Source organism: Pelophylax lessonae (assembly GCF_965119305.1).
Source record: "Pelophylax lessonae genome assembly, chromosome: 1".
Lineage (NCBI taxonomy): Eukaryota > Metazoa > Chordata > Amphibia > Anura > Ranidae > Pelophylax > Pelophylax lessonae.
Window position 1 is genome coordinate 513,524,832 of NC_138768.1, and position 17,092 is coordinate 513,541,923.

The window sequence follows — 17,092 nt, forward strand, 5'->3', positions numbered from 1 at the left end:
TTTGAGAGGCAGCATATAATGTCTCTCGGAGGGTTGGGATCTGGAGCTTTGGGTCTGAGCGCACGGTGGGCTCTGTCGAACTCAATCGGGGACTCTGGGGGTCTCTCCAGAAGATTATTAAAAATGGAGGTCAACACTGGTCTGATATTTTCACCGCTGACCGATTCAGGTATCCCCCTAATCCTGATGTTATTACGTCGTCCCCGATTGTCCAAATCCTCTAGTTGACGATTCATGGCAATAAGATGTTCAGAGTGTGAGGTGGCTACAGTCTCAAGTCGTTTAATAGCCTTATCTCTGCCTTTTCCTGCTCTCTCCCCCACCGCAATTTGTTCAGTGATCCTCAGTATGTCTGCCTTCAGGTCAGTTATAGCTGTGGCAAATGAATTTTTTATGTCTGCAGTTATGTCTGCAGCAAACACAGTCATGTCTTTAAATGTGAGTTGTCTGTCAGAGTGTGGAGAATCTCCCACCGTATCCTCCGATGCGGTGATTGAGTCTGCATCATATTCTTCTTCTTCCTCCTGTGTTGGTCTCCTCGCCATGTTGGAACCTGCTTTGTTCCTCCTCACGGGAGCCTGGGTTTTGAAAATATCGGCGATCCCCTTGCTGCTAACAACTTTTCCAGAGCGTTGTAATTTCCCCTGGGATCCTGTCTTAAGTATCCTGCCCATTGTATGTTGTCTTACATTAAAAATGTGGCTGCATGGAGGATGGGGAGCTGTCCTGTGACCGGCTCTCTCTTTTTAGTCGGCCATCTCCGCTGTGCACAGACTTTTGAGTGCTATTGTGTCAAATGGGCGGGTGGGTGAGCCCCGGTTTTACACAATGTCCGCTACACGCAAATAATGCCAAGTTTCTCTGGTTTCCAAGGAGGGGATAGCGGGTGTGTGGAACTACAGCCAGCTACACCAGTATGTCTCCAGGGGCAATTACTGGAATTGTTTAGTGGTGTGCTACTTGCTGAGTGTCTCTGTCCCCTTCTGCAGCCAAGATGGCGGACTGCTATGCTGTGTGGGCTGTAATATTTGTTGGGGCCTTACTTTGAGAAGCTGGTGGGGATGGGTGGGCAATTGGGGCGCCCCTAGGGGGAAGGATGGTCTCTGTGCGCTTCGGCTCCACCAAAACCCGGAAGCCGCGGCCTACTCCAGGAAAGGCCCCGGCTCCGGAGCCCAATTAGGCCGCCGAAATACAGGACCTTCAATCCGGTGTATTACTGCACAAAAATGTCCAGTGACAGTACCTGGAGTGCCTGTGGGTCCCCCCGAGGCGATTGTAGGCGTTTGCGGCCCTCCCCGGATGCAGCCTCACCCGGATCCCGTATCGCGGCCGCGGGCGCCGCAATTAGGCGAGTCCGCGGCTTCAGAGCCCGACTAGGCCGCAACCTCAAAAGTCGCTCCCGGAGTCAAAATGGTCACACAGATGGGTTCCTTAGGCTCCGGTGTGGAGGATTGTGGTGTTGATGTCGCTGTCAGGGTGATCAGAGAGGAGGATTAGGCCGGATTACTTCTGCCAGATAGGAGCCTCTCCACCAGACGTCCGTCCCGGTCCGCTTCCGACCACGCCCCCCCCCGTATTTTACATTTTTGCGTACGTTTAGTTTTCACCATTTCGCAAAAAGGTGCAGTTTAAAAATTACAAATATTTGTTATTTATTAACTCAATACAGGTTAAGCTTTTACATTTAGTAGGAATTTAGCAGGAATCTTGTAAAATTTGCTTTGTTTATATCTGCTAAAAATTATTTTAGAGTATTTTTAGCGAATATATTGTTTTGATAAACATTTGCACAAGTATCGCAGGGCGTTAAAATAAGTAGCACTTTCTTTTTACTCTACAGGTTATGTGCTTTCAGAAAATATATGGTTGGAGGGGGGGGGGGGGGGTCTTAAACAAACTCTGAAAGCTGTAAGGGAACAATGAAAACCTCTTGATTCTTAGAGAAGTTTGGATATTTACATTTTTGGGTATGTTCAATTTTCCCCATTTCCCAAAAAGGCGCAATGTAAAATTTACAAATAGCGGTTATTTATTAACTCAATACAGGTTAGCTTTTATATTTAGTAGGAATTTTGTAAAATGGGCTGTGTTTTTATCTGCTAATAATGATTTTAGTGTATTTTTAGCGAAAATATTGTTTTGATAAACATTTGCGCAAATATAATTGTGCCCTAAAAATCAGTAGCACTTTATTTGTATTCTACTGGTCATGTGCTTTCAAAAAATATATGTTTTTTTTGGGGGGGGTGGTCTTTAACAAACTCTGAAAGCTGTAAGGGGAAATAAAAAAAGCAATAGAAAAATTGCAAAATTCATCTGGCCAGCTAAGTTTAAAAGTGGAGCAAAGGGCCTGGCAGCGATTGGGTTAAAAGAGACATACTAGAGCCGAATCAAGCCAGCTATATATGGTGCAAATTTCTTTCCTGCAACCATGGGGCTGTTCTAACAAATGCAGAGGCTGCCAGTGCTTAGTGACCCTGTGGAAAATGACAATTGCTGGGCAGACATGTTTGTTGATTGTTTGGATTTAGAACTTTTTGAAGCACAGACCTGGAAAAAGCATGCAGCTGCAAAATAAGAGTGAGTTCAGGCAGAACACGTGTGAAATAAATGCTGGTGTGTGAATAATTCATGGCCTTATTTAACTAGTTGCAGACTTTGGGCATGCTACACACGTCCAAAAAAAATGTAATCATTGTACAGCGCGTGTGTAGCGCATCTAGTCTCTCTGCTCTGCTCCTGGGATCCCCTTCCGAGTATACAGTAATTGTCAGTAGAGATGGGCTCTGGCGTGTTCGGGATCCTACTCATAACCCACCTGCCCGATCCCGCCAGGAAGCCAACACTGCACAGCGCTAATCACAGGCATTGAGACATTTCACGATCCACAGCTGCACAGACTGGGAAATGTCTCACTGTCTGTGATTGGTGATGTGCCGTGTCAGCTTCCTGGCGGGATCGGACAGCTGGGTTTTGAGTAGGGTCCCGAACACGCCAGAGCCCATCTCTAGAATCCCGAACACGTCTGAGCCCATCTCTAATTGTCAGCTGTATTTTTTCAAAGCAAAATTACTGTATACTTAGGGAAGAAGTTGGGGAGCTCTAGCTGTCAAAGAAGCATTCTGAATCAGAATTTGCAAACAACACTGCTCCAGACCATTATACAAATATACATTGTAACATATTGTTATTTTTGTATCATTCTGTTCATTCAGGTCAAACGGATGAACTTAGATCTGCAAACAATGTCAGTTAAAGCGGAAGTATACCCCGCTTTTTAACTTTTACCTACAGGTAAGACTATAATAAGGCTTATCTGCAGGTAAAATTAATCTCCTAGATCTGCACGGTTTAGGAGCTATTCGCCCTGCATGCAGCCGCTGACAGCAGCGGCGCGCATATGCGCTCTGAAGGTCCGGCGGTCCTTCAGAGCTCCTTGCCGGAAAGTGAACATCGTGGGCGGCTCCGGCCACTCACAGCGTCGGAGCCGACGAACCCAGAAGAGACGCCGAGGGAAGATGTCAGCTGCCTCAGCGATGTCCGGGCGACCGTGTCGGGGCTTTGTGAACCAGAAGGTTTTACCCCCTTAATGACCAGGCCATTTTTTGTGATTCGGCACTGCGTTACTTTAGCTGACAATTGCGCGGTCATGCGACTCTGTACCCAAATAAAATGTATGTCCTTTTTTCCCCACAAGTAGAGGTTTCTTTTGGTGGTATTTGATCGCCTCTGCGGTTTTTAAGAAAAAAAAAAAAAAAAAAACAATATTTTTTATTTTCTGCTATAAAACACAGCCAATAAAAAATTAAAAATCAATTTTTTTCATAATTTTAGGCCAATATGTATTCTGCCACATATTTTTGTTAAAAAAAAAAAATCCCATTAAGTGTATATTGATTGGTTTGCGCAAAAGTTATCGCATCTACAAACTAAGGGATAGACTTGTGCCATTTTTATTTGTTTTATTTTTTTTACTAGTAATGGCGGCGAACAGTGATTTTAAGTGCGACATTGTGGCAGATAGATCGCACATGTGACACTTTTGACACTTTTGAGGGGACCAGTGACATTACTACAGTAATCAGTGCTAAAAATATGCACTGTTACTGTACTAATGGCAGGGAAGGTGTTAACACCAGGGGTGATCAAAGGGTTAAGCATGTCCCTAGAGGATGCTTTCTAACTGTGTGAGGGATGGACACACTAGATGAACACACGGGCGTCCGCAGGTAGGGGCAAGGGGGGAGGCAAATCCGCCCCCCCCGGAATCTAAACTTCCCCTTTCAAGTGGTTGCTAAGCCAGTTTATACCATCCAGTCTGGTTTGTTTAATAATCCTGTGTGTCTGTGTGTCAGTGTACGTGTTTTAAAAAAATAAGCCGTTCTTTACCAGTTTTCACAGGGCTGAGCACCGCTTACATGACCCGTCAGCTCTCTCCTCTCCCCGTTTGACAGCTGGAGGGTAACGTGAGCGATAAGTGGCACTCTGAAAATTGTAAAGAATGGCTTATTTTTATAAAACACAGACACATGGCACACAGGACTGTAGACAGGATATGAAACTTTAAATGAAACTACAGCAGCAGGAGGGGGGGGGGGTGACACTGACACAGAAGCAGAAAGGCAGGGAGAGAGTGGGGAGAGAGGACAGAAGAGGACAGGAGGGATGCGGATGACGGATGCGCGTAAACTGACCACAGTGTCAGGGCTCAGCAGTCATGGTATAACGTGGTCAGTTTACAGAGGGTAGGACATAGCCAGGCAAGATCAGCCAGGTTTTTTAGGTGATAGAGGGGGGGGGGGGCAAATTACACAGCAAAGCACTGTGCTGTATAACATGCCTTGAGGGAACAGGATCAATTTTCTTTTTTTTTAGGTTAACAAATGCTTTAAAAATAAATGCTGCTGTTTGCTCTTTAAAAATTAATACTCAAAATAAGTAAAATTTCTAAGCCCCTCCTCTTCATGACATTGTGAAAAGGGGTGGAGCATGGGGGACCTTAACATGATGCGCCCCCCCTGAAAAAAGTTCTGCGGACGCCCATGGATGAACATAGAGATCTGTGTTCCTGAATAGCAGGAACACAGAATCCCTGTGTTCATTTGTGACAGAGCGGAGGTCTGCCTTGTTTACATAGGCAGACCGCCGTTCTGTCTCTATGGGGAGCAATTGTGGGTGGTCGGCAGACATCTCGCCCGCTGGACCGCTGATTGGCTCCCCCAATGGCTATTACATGAAACAATATACAGGTACATCGTTTCACGTAATAGAGCCAACCTGCCACAGTATATGTGCGGTGGCTGGTCAGCAAGTGGTAAATTAACTCTTTAGTCGCTTTCTCTCTTCAACTATTGCTTTCCTGCTGATTTTTTTGTTTGTATTTATTTTATTAACTATTAAAGTGGAAGTAAACTTCCATCTTTTCCTTTTACCTATAGGTAAAAGTATAATATGGCTTACCTATAGGCAGTATAAATATCTCCTAAACGTGTACTGTTGCTGACATTCCTTCAGAGCCCTGTGCCGTGAACGGCGACTACCGTGCACATGCGCGGGAGTGACGTCATCGCAGCTCCAGCCAGTCACATAGCTGGAGTCCACAATCCCGGAAGCAAGAGGGGTAACAATGGGAGCCCCTGCAGCACTGACTTCTCTGCAGGGGAGGGCTTAGTTTGAAGGTAAGTTTACATAATGTGCTAGTATGCGATGCATACTAGCACATTATGGCTTTACCTTGCAGGTTCCCCCAAAAACATTTTTAAAAAGCCCAGCGGTTTACAACCACTTTAATATTTAATCTTTTTTTTTGTTTTTGTTTTGTTTGTTAATATTTTTACAAATTTACCATATAATGATACATTTCTCATTTTAAAAAAAATTGCAAAATTGAAAAAAAAACTTTATTTAATTTGTAAATAACTTGCTTAGTACCAGAATCACAATTTTAGGGTCAGAATCACAGTTTTAGGGTCATATTAAACAGGTTTGTTGTCTAATTGTTGTCTAAGGATTGCGTTAAAAAAATAATTGTTGTATTACCTTGTTATCTTTAGTAATGACAAAGTTATTACTAAATAAACAGGTCCATAGCAGAATTGTAAAAATTACTCTGGTCCATAGGTGGGGAATGGAGGGGGGGGGGGGTAGAGGTAAAGTGGCTAAACAGACTCCTGTGGTGAAATTTCTCACAAAAGCCCTATCTGATCTGCAATTCCAACAACATCTGCCCATAACCAAGATATAATTTTTATATAGGCTGATGCTTAAAACTATTATCCGCCCCTGAGGTTAAGTAACCACCAAAATAAACACTGTCAGTTAGCCCTGAATGAGCACCCCACACCCCAGCAACTGTATACTCACCAATGTACACTTTTTCCTCACCTTTACTCTGCAATAGTCCATCCTGGGCAAGCTCCAGTGCTGAATAATGTCAGAACTTAGCACGGTGGGTGATGTCACTGATACCCCTCATGTGACAGTGTTCAGGCCTGTCAACTGGCAGCTCAGGCCAAGGCACTGTGAAATTGGAGAGGTTTTATGTGCCTCTATAGCTGTAGTGATGGAGCAGTGAGGTGGTGAAGGAGCACAGATCAGTAAGGATACCTTGCTGGGGGAGCATAAGGAGCCCTTGTCACTTTATCCTGAATGGGCAAAGTTACATATAGTGACTTGGTTGGTAAGGTTGAATCAACACACCAGTCCATCCAGTCCAACCTGTGGTGTGTGTGTATGTGTTTGTGTCAATAGTAAATGGCATATTGCTGTGTGTTGTGATAGTTAAGATGCCCATCTAATAGTTTTTTAAACTATCAATGCTCACTGTTGATACCACTGCTTGTAGAAGAGAATTCTTCCCATTTCAATGAATGGCCGTGTGTCTTTTTAAACTCCCTGCCACTGAAAAGTTTTTTCCCTATGCTAGGGTCACCAGTAAGATAATAAGTTTACTGCTTCTAGACCTTCCCCATAACTGACATCCTCCAGGCCCTTTTAGCTTTGTTGCCCTTCTCTGAACTCCAGCACATCCTTCTTGAGGACTGGTGCCCACAACTGGATGGCATACTCAAGATGCGGCCGGACCAGAGTCCATAGAGTGGGAGAAATATTGTTTTATCTCTGGAGAGAATTCCCTTTTTAAAGCATGCTAATGTTCCGTTGGCTTTGCTTGCAGCGGCCTGGCTTGCTGAGCCTGTCATCTACTAGAACCCCCAGATCTTTCTCCATCCTGGATTCCCCCAGAGGTTCTCCCCTAATGAGAAACTTGCATTCGTATTTATTTTTTGAAAAACGGCAACCAATTCCTGATTGAGAGAATTGTTGATGGCAATCCATTGTGAGTCCAGGGAAAATATCTACCACGTATCCACAGAGCCTGATACACAATTTGGAGCAAGCTGGATCCTGGAGGCCTTGGGATTTCTGGTGAGTCACCACCGCACAAATGGGTGAAGGATTACTTTAAGCACAAGCACTTTTCTAAGAAGATTTGTTCAGCACCTTAGCACACTTATTTTGTGGTGGAGTTGTTGGCACTGAATTAATTAGTGTTGCATTTATGGACTGGATGTATTTTATATGTAATTTTTTACACACTTTCTAATTGGATGAAATTATTACACTTTATGGAATACTGTCATTTTTGATTGAATAATATTTATTACAATACCACTTTATATTTATTTCGCACTTAGCAATTTTTCTGTATTCGGCACCTCACATTGTTACCTGTTATCTTTTACCAGTTATCTTATGCTGGGGGACTTCCTCTTAGTGGCCCATTATCTTCCGTAGTTCTAAATGCCTTATAAGCTACCCGTGTGCATTTCCTTCCCTTTTTTTTGTCAAAGACTTTTGTTCTTATGCTGGTTCTGAGCCTCTTATTACCTGTTACACTATTGTTTCTCATGACTTTTTTTTTACTATTAGATTACCTACGGCCTTGTATTTAAGGCCTTTTCAGTTGATGGTTTATTTAAGCCTGTTGTATGTGAGCCACTCTGTGCACTTGCCACGACCCCTACTTTAGGGTTCTCAGGGCTCTGATATCTTTGTACATTGTAGTGATTTTTGCATAGTTCCCTCATTTTCCAGTTTCACAATTTCCTTCAGTCTTGGTGGACTCGCAACCCGATAACATGGAAATTGCCTTCCTACTCTACTATTCATGTATATATGGTGGTCTGCGTTCTACAAGGCACTTCTTTCAGAGCTCCTTAGTTCTGCTATTTCGTTCTCTTATATTCTCTCTCTACTTCTCTTCTCCTTTTTCTGGTCTTATCCCAACCCCCCTGGTACTTTCAAGTGGATATGGGTTCCTTGCTGCTATATGCCTTCATCGATTTCTCAGTACTCATACCATGGCTCCCCCGATGTCTTTAAAAACATCCTCATTCAATTGTAGACGTTTTAACATCCCTGACAAACAGAAGCGGGTTTTATATCAATTTCATAAAGCTTATACCTTAATACTTCTACTACAAGAAACTCCTTTCTGTTCTGACAACATTCCCCAATTTTACAGTAAATATTATCCCACGTGGTTCCATAGCAGCAATCCTTCCACCAAATCCAAAAGGGTATCTATACACTGGAAGTGCTGAATTCCTTCATTGACCCTTTGGGTCGTTTAATTTTCTTGAAATTAAAATATTTTCAAACAGTATTTGTGGTCTCTAATGTGTATTCTCCCAATCAGGATCAGCTGCGCTTCCTCTCTTCTGTGATGTCCCACCTAGAAGCCTTTGGTATTGCCAATATGATTTTCATGATGGGGTGAGAGAGAGGGGGGGATAAGTGAAAGAGAGAGGGAGTGAGGGGGGTGAGAGGGGGGGTAAGAGAGAGAGAAGAGGGTGAGAGAGAAAGGGGAATGGGAGAGTGAGAGAGTGGGTAAGGGAGAGAGAGAGGGGGGTGAGAAAAAGAGAGAGAGGGGGGTGAAAAAAAGGGGTGAGGAAGAGAGGGGGGGGGGTAAGAGAAAGAAAGAGGAGGGAAAGAGAGGGTCGTGAGAGAGAGAGAGGGGGTAAGGGAGAGAGAATGGGGGTAAGAGAAAGAGAGAGAGAGAGAGGACGGTGAGAGAGAGAGGAGTGTGAGAGAGAGTGAGGTAAGAGAGAGGGGGTGAGAGAGCGAGGGGAGAGAGAGAGAAAGAGAGAAGGTGAGAGAGAGGGGTAAGAGAGGGGGTGAGAGAGAGGGGATGAGAGAGGGGGTATGAGAGGGTGGATAAGAGAGAGAGAGAGAGAGAGAAAGAGAGGATGAGAGAGAGGTGAGAGAGGGGGTAAGAGAGAGGGGTGAGAGAGAGAGAGAGGGGTAAGAAAGAGGGGGTGAGAGAGAGAGAGAGGGGGGATGAGAGAGAGAGGGGGTAAGAGACAGTTGAGAGAGGTGAAAGGGGGGTGAGAGAGAGAGAGGGGTTAGGAGAGAGTTGAGAGAGAGAGGTGAAGGGGGGGGGGTGAGAGAGAGGTAGGTGAGTTAGAGAGAGGTGAGAAAGGGGGATGAGAGAGAGGGGGGAACAGAGAGGGAGGTGAGAGAGGGGGATGAGAGAGAGGGGGGAACAGAGAGGGAGGTGAGAGAGGGGGATGAGAGAGATGGAGGTGAGGGAGAGAGAGGAAGGAGGGTGTTCAGTATGTCTGCTACTCACAATCATGGCCTAGGCTGCTCTCCCCTCAGCTCATGCAGCCAGGATCTAGAGCTGCTGTGTTACATCTACCGCCTCTATGGCCCCTTTCACAGCAGTGTGTGCACTGTACGGGAGTCCTATATTCTTTTATGCAGTTGATCATCCTCCATCCACAAACAGGAACATCTTCGGATTGCCCCAGCAGGGGACACAACTAAATGAATCAGAGATCAGGGCTGCAGAGCTGGGACTGTGATCCCATTGGCCGGGCAGCGGAGGAGGGGCAGGGCTTGCCATGCATGGGGCTTTCTGTCCTGTCTCCATCCTGTCCTAGAGTTAGGAGGTCTGTGTGTGCATGGAGGATGGGGGGGACCATCACGTTACTGATCTACTGGAACTGATAGGAAATTGTTAAGGAGAGCACCGAGTACACCTAGACCGCTGTGCTGAACCACTGTTCAGAAACGTTTTAGGGAGCCTGTATGATCAGTGCTCTTTAACAAGTAGTGATGCCGTGAGGGAGCCTCTCATGGGGCCCCCTACTGGCCCTGGGCACTCGGGTAGTGCCCGAGTGCCCTAATGGTCAGTTCGCCCCAGCTCCTGGCGACTTAACAACCTCTTTGTAGACCCTGTATGTACTCAAGCCATCTCACAGGCTATTCGAGACTTTGTCAATGACCATGCTCAAGACCAAACCCACCCCTTGACCAAATGGGAAGCTTTGAAATGTGTGCTTAGGGGCATTTTTATCCAACAAGGGTCTAGACTCAAGAAAAAACGACAAAAGGACATTACAAGCCTTTTAACTAAAATTTCCTCCCTTGAATCCACTCATAAACTCATCTTGGCCCCTCGGACGTTAGTAGAGCTATCGAATTCTTGCCGCAATCTTTTAGGATTACTCTCTGACAACTCCTTAATAGCCAGAGATATGGGATGGTACATTTATTACTCTCAGGCAAACAAATGCGGTAAACATCTAGCTTCTGTTCTACATCCTAAACAGAGCAAACCAACAATCCCCTACATTCACTCTTCCTCAAACACCAAAAAATATACAAATACGGAAATTGCAGGAACAATTCCGACAATATTACGCATCCTTATACAATTTACCTTTACCTACTGCTTCCTCCCCTCACTCTGTCAACCCAGACATGCTATCCTATATTCAGGATACTGCTCTCCCCACCATTCCCACCCACGCTGCTGAGGAGCTGGACGCTCCATTATCGGACGCGGAGTTCCTTCAGATAATTAAAAATCTCAAAAATGGAAAGAGTCCAGGCCCCGATGGATTCTCTCATCCCTTCTATAAGACTTTGCACCTCTGTTAACACCTATACTTTCTAAAGCATATGAGTCAATCGACGACTCTAATATACCCTCTCCCTTGCTTTTACAAGCTCTGATCGCAGTAATCCCCAAGCCAGGAAAAACCCATCAATCTGTAGCAATTACCAACCAATCTCCTTATTAAATGTAGATCTGAAAATCTTCGCCAAGATTTTGGCCACCTGATTGTCTCATTTGCTTCCAGCGATCATTCATAGAGATCAGGTTGGCTTCGTTTCTGGGTGGGAAGCTAGGGACAACACCACCAAAACAATTTATCTTATAGCTTTCGCCCAACGTAATAACATCCCAGCCTGTCTCTTATCATACGACGCGGAAAAAGCCTTTGATAGGGTCAACTGGTCCTTCCTTCGCCAAGCACTCATTCAGATAGGACTGGGTTCTAAAATGCTCTCCCATATCATGTCCTTATACTCTAACCCTTCAGCCTCGGTAAGAGTCAATGGAACCCAGTCCAATAACTTTTCAATTTCCAACGGCACCAGACAGGGCTGTCCATTGTCACCCTTGCTATTTGCTATCACTATAGAGCACCTCGCACAAGCTATACGTTCTAACCCTTCCATCCAAGGCATACACACCCAGTCAGCATATTGTAAACTATCCCTTTATGCGGATGATCTCCCTCTGTATGTCACGCAGCCACACATTAGTGTTCCCTCCATTTTAAGTGAAATCCAAAAATTCAGAACGTTTAGCAACTTTAAGTTAAATCTCTCCAAAACGGAAGCTTTAAACCAGTGGTTCTTAACCTTGTTGGAGGTACTGAACCCCACCAGTTTCATATGCGCATTCACCGAACCCTTCCTAATTCGAAAAATAAAATATGATTTTTTCAAATTCAAAACATAGGTATATATTTGGGTATATATTTATACATAGGTGCACAAAATGAACAAAACCATTAAAGAACAAAACCATAATTAAAACATGATTTTCACACAAAAACAAAAACATAATGAATATTTACTGCAAATCAGTGTGACTGGGGGGGGGGGGGGGGTGCATACCATGGCGTGTCAGGAGGGCACACACTGGGGTGAGGGGGGGTTGGGAGAGCATACCATTGGGTGTCAGCAGGGCACACACTGGGGGGAGGTGTTGGGAGGGCATACCATGGGGTATCAGGAGGGCACACACTGTGGGGGGTTGGGGGGACATACCATGGGGTGTCAGGAGGGAACACACTGGGGTGGGGTTGGGAGGGCATACCATGGGGTGTCAGGAGGGCACACACTGGGGTGGGGTTGGGAGGGCATACCATGGGGTGTCAGGGGGGCACACATTTGGGGGGGGTTGGAAGGGCATACCATGGGGTGTCAGGAGGGCACACACTTGGGGGGGGGGGGTTGGGAGGGCATACCATGGGGTATCAGGAGGGCACACACTGGGGGGGTTGGGAGGACATACCATGGGGTGTCAGGAGGGGAGTGTCTTGACCTCCGCCGAACCCGCGAGACTGACTCACCGAACCCCTGGGGTTCGATCGAACCCAGGTTAAGAACCACTGCTTTAAACATTTCTCTATCCCAGAGAATGCTCTCTGTAATTAAATCAAACTTTCAGTTTAGTTGGCAACCCAAAGCAATTACGTACCTAGGTACTGCGATCCCAACATATCACAGACATATATGCCCTTAACTATAGCCCACTGCTCACTAAAATATAAATAATATAAAATAATAGGATCTTGGCAGGACATTCAAGCTTCATCGTTTAGTCGAAATTAACATAATAAAAATGGATATACTTCCCAAACTGTTATATTTATTCCAAACTCTTCCAATTGTGCTACCCTCCCCCTTTTTACGCAACCTTCGCTCTCTTATGATCAGGTTCGTTTGGCATGGAGGTTGTCCCAGATTGAAACATAAACTTCTCTACTATCCCAAATCAGACGGAGGGGCAGGACTTCCAGACTTTGAAATGTACTATACCTCAGCTATTGTATCTAGATTACTGTACTGGTACTCCCCCCACTGCTACATAGAGAGAGTCTTTTGATGGAAAATGAAATCTTGTTAGCGGCTATTTATGTCGACCCAATGAGCCGACTTTTGTTGAACAGTGAACAGACTGCAACTGGGAAAAAGGCCCTCTATGACGTAGCAGTTCGCATGAAGGGATTACGACCTGAAATACCTCCACAGGATGAAGTTCTTTTAAGCAATAGTGGTAACTCAGGATCATCTTCTTCAAACGAAGAATTAGACTTTGATTCCTTCTTAGACAAAATGGAAGTTGCTAAAGGAAAGCGACGTCGCATAAGCGTTACAGAACCAGTAAATGTCCAAATAAAAAAATTCCAACAGGAGTTTTATATAGCACTAAAAGAAGTTGAAAAGTATGATTGCTCATCAAAACTTACTGTTGAAGAAGCCATCCTTGTTTATCCAGAGATCGTTAGTGATGTGGCCAGAATAGTTACTGCAATGTCACCCACCCAAGTCAGTGTCGAAAGATTAATACATATTAATACAGAGGAGTCGGAGTCGGGAGTACAAAAAACTGAGAAGTCGGATTCGGAACATTTATCTACCGACTCCACACCCCTGGTTTTTAATATCATGCTGGAACTATTTGTTATTTTTACACTACATATGTTATCCATTGTATATGTAGAATTTTAGATAGTTGTGATTGCTTACTTTTATAAGTTCACTAGATGGCGCCTTCACTATGCGTGACATCGGGATTTTTTTTTTTAATATAATATTTATTAATGTTTTACTGAGGCTCTATATAATAATAGAATCAAATTTTGGTCCATATCGGGATAGTTTTTTTCCTTCCTTTTTTCCTTTTATATCGTGCTCAGTATGGTTTTTATTATTTTATTTTAGTCATGAGAATATTCTTTTACTCTTCCTTTATATGGAAAGCATCGTGGAGCGCAAGCTGGTGACGATTGCTGTGTAGCCGTCGGTCATTTCTGGCTTTTGTGCTATTTAAAGCATGTTTACGTCTGCCGGCCATGCCTCTAAAGACATTATCGTTTGCCGAAACCCGTAAGCTGACTCACACGATGTGCCATCAGCACGCTGTACGCCGCTGCCATCTTTTAATACAGTGCCTTGCGAAAGCATTCGGCCCCCTTGAACTTTTCGACCTTTTACCACATGTCAGGCTTCAAACATAAAGATACAACCTGTAATTTTTTGTGAAGAATCAACAACAAGTGGGACACAATCATGAAGTGGAAAGAAATTTATTGGATATTTCAAACTTTTTTAACAAATAAAAAACTGAAAAATTGGGCGTGCAAAATTATTCAGCCCCCTTAAGTTAATACTTTGTAGCGCCACCTTTTGCTGCGATTACAGCTGTAAGTCGCTTGGGGTATGTCTCTATCAGTTTTGCACATCGAGAGACTGAAATTTTTGCCCATTCCTCCTTGCAAAACAGCTTGAGCTCAGTGAGGTTGGATGGAGAGCGTTTGTGAACAGCAGTTTTCAGTTCTTTCCACAGATTCTCGATTGGATTCAGGTCTGGACTTTGACTTGGCCATTCTAACACCTGGATATGTTTATTTGTGAACCATTCCATTGTAGATTTTGCATTTTGTTTTGGATCATTGACTTGTTGGAAGACAAATCTCCGTCCCAGTCTCAGGTCTTTTGGCAGATTCCATCAGGTTTTCTTCCAGAATGGTCCTGTATTTGGCTCCATCCATCTTCCCATCAATTTTAACCATCTTCTCTGTCCCTGCTGAAGAAAAGCAGGCCCAAACCATGATGCTGCCACGACCATGTTTGACAGTGGGGATGGTGTGTTCAGGCTGATGAGCTGTATTGCTTTTACGCCAAACATAATGTTTTGCATTGCTGCCAAAAAGTTTGATTTTGGTTTCATCTGACCAGAGCACCTTCTTCCACATGTTTGGTGTGTCTCCCAGGTGGCTTGTGGCAAACTTTAAACAACACTTTTTATGAATATCTTTAAGAAATGGCTTTCTTCTTGCCACTCTTCCATAAAGGCCAGATTTGTGCAGTATACGACTGATTGTTGTCCTATGGACAGAGTCTCCGACCTCAGCTGTAGATCTCTGCAGTTCATCCAGAGTGATCATGGGCCTCTTGGCTGCATCTCTGATCAGTCTTCTCCTTGTATGAGCTGAAAGTTTAGAGGGACGGCCAGGTCTTCGTAGACTTGCAGTGGTCTGATACTCCTTCCATTTCAATATTATCGCTTGCACAGTGCTCCTTGGGATGTTTAAAGCTTGGGAAATCTTTTTGTATCCAAATCCGGCTTTAAACTTCTCCACAACAGTATCTCGGACCTGCCTGGTGTGTTCCTTGTTCTTCATGATGCTCTCTGCGCTTTAAACGGACCTCTGAGACTATCACAGTGCAGGTGCATTTATACGGAGATTGATTACACACAGGTGGATTCTATTTATCATCATTAGTCATTTAGGTCAACATTGGATCATTCAGAGATCCTGACTGAACTTCTGGAAAGAGTTTGCTGCACTGAAAGTAAAAGGGCTGAATAATTTTGCACGCCCAATTTTCCAGTTTTTTATTTGCTAACAAAGTTTGAAATATCCAATAAATTTCGTTCCACTTCATGATTGTGTCCCACTTGTTGTTGATTCTTCACAAAAAAATACAGTTTTATATCTTTATGTTTGAAGCCTGAAATGTGGCAAAAGGTCGAAAAGTTCAGGGGCCGAATACTTTCGCAAGGCACTGTATGTTGACGCACTTGTAATGCTTTTATGGAATGTGAGTGCATCTTATTATAATAAATAGTTTGCTCAGCTTGTTTAGATACACTACACCATTGTAGCAATTTTTTCCACGTTGGTGACGTGTGCACCTTTCTCACCTCAGCTGGTGTGGGGACTTTCTTCTACGTCTTTGCATGCTGTAACGTGTGGACTTCATAATATAATGGTTTATAGAACTTTTTGTTGGCACTGCACCCTTTGTTTTATAATATTGCTACATAGTAGTGTTTTTTTTCTTCCCTTGTCAATGGTTGTTAAGGAAACAGTGGGTGCCAGCACCTGCCATGTTCTTAGCAACCAGTGACATCATCCAGCCTCATAAATTTACTGTCTTGCAATCCCTCATGTTCATATTTAGTCAATGATGTCAGCCATTATCCCTGCTCCTTGGTTTACATTCCAGGTGACAGTTTGGGGAGCTGGGGATCTGTTTACTTTTTGTTTAATGTATCCACCCTTAAAACTGAGCTGGGATTAAAAAAAAAAAAAATTATTTCGAATATTTTCCTCAACAGCGACAAAACATAAATCCACTTTGTGTGCACCAAATGCCTTTGCAGCCCCTGTAGAGGGCAGGGCAGGGGGAGGGACCTAACAGGCCCCACCCAGTAAGACTGCCTGCAGAAAACAGAACGGTATGGAGACAAGACTAGTCACCATGCACAAGGAGAGGGAGCAGCAGTGAACTTTGCCTCACCATGCACAAGTAGAGGGAGGCAAAGTGAACTCCTGTACAGAGGCAAAGTTTCCCATTGGATTACTGCACAGATCTGGAAATACACAATGAATGTATTTAGAATGACATTTAAAGGCTAAGTCAATCTGTATGACATGCAACACAGTTACATTCTGCAGCCTCCACCCTCAAACTACCCCACTTTTCTGAATCACAGGGTTATTTTGTGGTGCTAAATTACTTAGCACCACAAAATTATACTTGGTTCTGTATTCTCTCAAAGGGGTGGTACTTGGAGGGCGGGAAACAAGGGACAGCACTCAAAGGTGGGTAGGAAGTAGAGACAAGGGGTGACTTGGGAGGGAGGTGTACATGCACCTTTTCTCTGAGGGAAAGAAAAAAACGCTGGCCAGAAGAATAAGTTCATTCTGGCCACTGAATTAAATGAATGCTTAAGAGCTAAATGCTCCTTGCATTAACACGCATAAAGCGATGCTGCTCCTGGAGGCGCTGGCAGTGGGTTTTTTCCTCTGCCTCTAAATGCCTATGTGTGCCTGGACACACAAGCTAACATGTAGGGGTGTTTAGAGGAAGAAAAAAAAGCTCCTAAGAGCAGCGTTAAAAAGTTCAGGGTGCATGATGCCTAAAGCCCTCATTCACATTAAATGTGGCTTTGAGATCGTGCAACTTCATCTGAAATCGCACGATTTTTTTTTTT